The sequence below is a fragment of the Vanessa tameamea genome, chromosome W, assembly GCF_037043105.1.
Source record: "Vanessa tameamea isolate UH-Manoa-2023 chromosome W, ilVanTame1 primary haplotype, whole genome shotgun sequence".
NCBI classification, from domain to species: domain Eukaryota; kingdom Metazoa; phylum Arthropoda; class Insecta; order Lepidoptera; family Nymphalidae; genus Vanessa; species Vanessa tameamea.
Window position 1 is genome coordinate 5,006,278 of NC_087340.1, and position 4,558 is coordinate 5,010,835.

Sequence of the window (4,558 nt, forward strand, 5' to 3'; positions counted from 1 at the left end):
TCAGTAGAAGCGAACGAAACAACATCGGCTCCGTACAAAAAAAATTCATAAAAATTCGAATTTCGAGCCGTTAGTTTCCAAATAAGGCTTAAGCAATTCGCAATAGTGTGTTGCATTAGCACAAGTGGAGGTAGCTCTCCAGGACCAAGACGATCCCGATCAGGACGACCAGAAACTTCACCTCGGATTATCTCCAAGGAGAAGCGGAGGACCAGTGCGCGAAAAACATCAAAATAATACCCGGGAAAAAACCTACCCGACGACACCCTCTTTGAAGAGATTGGATATCACCCGGCGAAAAATAAAATAAAAAACAAGGCAGTAAAGGGGCCAAGTATTTAACACCACGAGGAAGGAACGTGACAGACGCACGCGCAAGTCTCCGGAAGGCTGTAAAACCCCGTTTAGTCACGCGCGACGTTTCGGCACGTGTGGCCTCGTTACCTTTTTATATACACGCGCAAGATCGGCACGTACGGTCTCGTTCGACGACTCTACCCCATCGGATCAGTGGTGAAGACTACACACAAACATCATCAAAGATACCCCGAGTTTAGTATCAAACAAACCGGGACGAGGAGACGAAGACACTAGAACACAACACCAGAAGCGCAACTACACAATTGCATAAGCCATAACACCAAAAGTTGGCGTACTCAACATCGGCAGGGCTCTACTAAGGAAATCGCACACCAACAGCGACACGTGAGTCCACACTGACATTAAAATTTTTATATTTACTTATTTATATAAAATATATGTATAATAGTTATTTATAAATTAATATTATATAATTATTAAATAATAAATAACCCACCACAACCATAATTAAATTAAGCTAGATTTCGATAGAATAAGCTGTAAATATGTCATCCAAAAGCGACAGCGCTCCTTTAAAATCACTTAAAGCAGCGGACTCTGCACCACAACGATCTCTCAGGACGAAAGTCCTTAAAAAGCTTGCACCCAAGTCAATAACAGTTATGCCCCAGCCTCAGAAAACAACCGCCGACCAACAGCAGATATCGTCTCAGGCGTACGTGGCAGAATTAATAGTTCGATACGACCATCCACAATAACAAACGGAGTCTCACATGACTAATTTTGACGACATGGAAACGTCGTCAGTGGGATCCGGTGCCTCTGCGTTTAATAGGAGGGTCAGCCTCCTATATACCACACTAAGCCGAGGCACGGGAGTCGAGATGGATATGGTGACGGGGGTAGCAAACGATTTGTTACAAAAGGGTAAAGAGACCTTGGAGTCAGCAGAAAAAATGAAGAGAGAAACCAAGGCCTTATGCCACGAATGCCTGCAGGGCCTATATGAGACCGTCCTATCACTCTCGGACTCAAGAAACCGACACAAGTGCAACTTGGAGAAGGAACGCTCTCGGCACGCCCAAGAACTAGTGCGGATCGAGAGAGAACATAATAAGGAGATCCAGACCATCCGGAGCTCCGTAATACAAGAGTTGCACCTGGCCCGAGCTGACATATCCGGGACCATGAAGGAGGCCCAAGCGGTCCGTAGCTGGCTCGGCTACGAGACTGCGGAACCATTCGGGATGATAAAAGAGATCCGAGAGGTGCAAATGAGGGTAGAGGGGAAGCTCAGAACAGAGGCCAACCCGATTAAAGACACAGGTGGCCAGAAATGGGAGAGGTTGGAGTCTGGAATCCTAGGGCTGCACAAAACCATCAGCAACCTGGGAAACCAGCTAGACGTGCTTAGGCAAGAGGTCGAAAAGACTAAATCCGTCGTTGCCGAGGCATCGCAGCCTCCCCAATACACACCCCCTCCACCTTTACCAAACCTGGACGAAGGCCTTAAGGAAGCGCTGGCTCGAGTCGATGAAACTCTGAGACAGCTTATAATAACACAAGCCCAGGGAACACAAAAACCAGCCCAGGACAATACTGAAAAAATACAAATGATGTCCGAAAAACTGGACATCATGTCTTCTGAAATTCGCGCGCTTAGAGACGCCAAGCCCAAAGCCGCCTTACCTGCGAGACCGTCACTGGAAACAGAATTGACGGTACAGGAGGTGAAACAGACTCTGGCGACCATCAAACAAGGGGTGACAGAGCTGAGCAAAGGCGAAAAACCCATAAGGAGTCCTCTCACATTCGCCCAAGCCACAGCAAAACCCAAACCCACCCAAACACCAAACCACACGTTGATCATCTCTTCAAAAGACCCGAAGGAGAGTAGTGATAACGTGATCTCAAAAATACGAGCCGCCCTGGACATCAAAAAAACAGGAGCGAGGGTCGACAGAGTCCGGAAGGCTAGAGATCAGAAGGTCGTGATAAGATGTGCGTCCAAGGAAGACATGACATTAATAAAGAGTCGTGTCCAAACTGACAAACAATTAAACATCAGGGAGCCTGCAAATCAGAATCCCCTCGTTTGCGTGCGAGGCGTCCTGGCATGCTTTGCCAATTACGAAATAGAAGAACACATTAAATCGCAGAACAAACACCTTCTGCACGGCGTTGGCGAGGCAGAACTAAAAATGAAGGTCCGCTACAAAAAGCGAGCTAGGAACCCGCACGAATGCCATCCAGTCCTCGAGTTGTCACCTGAAGTGTGGAGGCGGTTAACGCAAGCTGGGAAGATTTACGTCGGTTTCAGCAGATGCTCGGTGGAGGACCAGTCTCCCCTCATCCAATGCGCCAAGTGCCTCGGTTTCGGTCATACTACGAAACAATGTAGAGCTACAAAGGATACCTGTAGCTACTGCAGCGGCGAGCATACAGGCAAGGACTGCCCTGCTAGGACAAAGGCAGAAGCTCCACGCTGTATAAACTGCACACGAGCAAGAAGGGATAGCTTGGAACTGGCACACACGGCTTACAGCCCTGAGTGCCAGGAAAAACAAAAGTGGGACCATATAGCGAGATCTAGGGTCCAGTACTGCTAAAGGCTCCATTGAAATTAACACACCGATCCCACCTCAAAGTCCCAATGAAACAGCGGGTAGGATTTTGTTTATACAAGCCAATCTGCAACGCTCGAAACTAGCCACAGCTGAACTAATAAAAACAGCTCAGGAAAAAGGGATTAACGTCGCACTTGTCCAAGAACCCTATGTAGGAGGGACGGGTGAGATTAAACACTACCCCGGCACGAAAATTATCCAGTGCACCCTGAACCGCCAAAAGCCCGTCAAAGCCGCTTTAATCGTTTTCGGTGACAAGCTGGAGGTTATCCATGACCCGCAGATCGTTACAGAAAATATTGCGGCAGTATTCCTGCAGGCGGGACAGCTGAGGCTAGGATTAATTTCGGTCTACTTCGAGGGGGACCATGACTTGCACCCCTACTTAACCCAAATTAGGGCAGCCACTCAAAAGATCTCATCCAAAAACTTGCTAGTGGCAGGAGACGTGAATGCTTGGAGCCACTGGTGGGGCAGCAACTCCGAAAACCATCGCGGAGAGGACCTTCACGCCTTCATCACAGAAATGGACCTCCACATCCTAAACACCGGCAACGTACCAACCTTCGAAACATATCGAGGAGAAAGGTTGTACACGAGCTGCGTGGACGTGACACTGACCAGCCAATCCCTGATAGACAGAATGGAGGACTGGAGAGTGGATAGAAGTCTTATAACATCAGACCACAATGCGATTACCTTCACCCTGCGCTTAGAGAAAGCCCTAGTACCCTTGAAGCCTATCTCCACGCGCAGATATAATACCAAGAAGGCAAAATGGTCGGACTTCTCCACTTTTTTCAGAACCAAGCTTGTCGACAGTGGATTCACACTGGAACGTGTCTCGAGCCTCACAAGATCTGAGGAACTGGAGGAGATGTTAAACATCTATACATCGATTATCCACGAGTCGTGTGAAGACACGATTCCGAAACTAAAGCCGTGGAATGGCAATCCTAGACCACCATGGTGGTCAGCCACCCTGGAAGACCTAAAAAAGGATGTGCTTCGGAAAAAACGCCGAATACGTAATGCTGCACCCAGTAGGAAACAACTCACAGTCGAAGAATACGTACAGACCAGGGAAAATTACAAGAGGAAAGCGTGCGAAGCAACTACTCAAAGCTGGAAGGAGTTTTGCTCGACCCAGGACCGAGAAAGCGTCTGGGACGGTGTCTACAGAGTAATAAGGAAGACCTCGAGAAGACGGGACGACATACTGCTGAGGAACTCAGCTGGTGAAACACTGTCGCCAGATCAGTCAGCCAAGCTTCTCGCGGAAAAGTTCTATCCAGATGACTCTGTCCATACCGAAACAGAACAGCAAAAGTCCGTGAGGAAGATCACAGAAGACAAAACTCCAGCGGAGATTAAAGACCTATCGAACGATGACCCACCTTTCACAACCGCGGAGCTAGAATTGGTTCTTTCGAGTCTCAATCCAAAGAAAGCTCCAGGTCCGGATGGGCTAACGTCCGATATCTGCACCGCAGCAATAAACTGTAACAGGGAGGTATTCTTAGCATTAGCAAACAAGTGCTTATCGCTATCGTATTTCCCCAAACAGTGGAAAGCTGCCCATGTATGAATTTTTCGCAAACCAGGAAAAG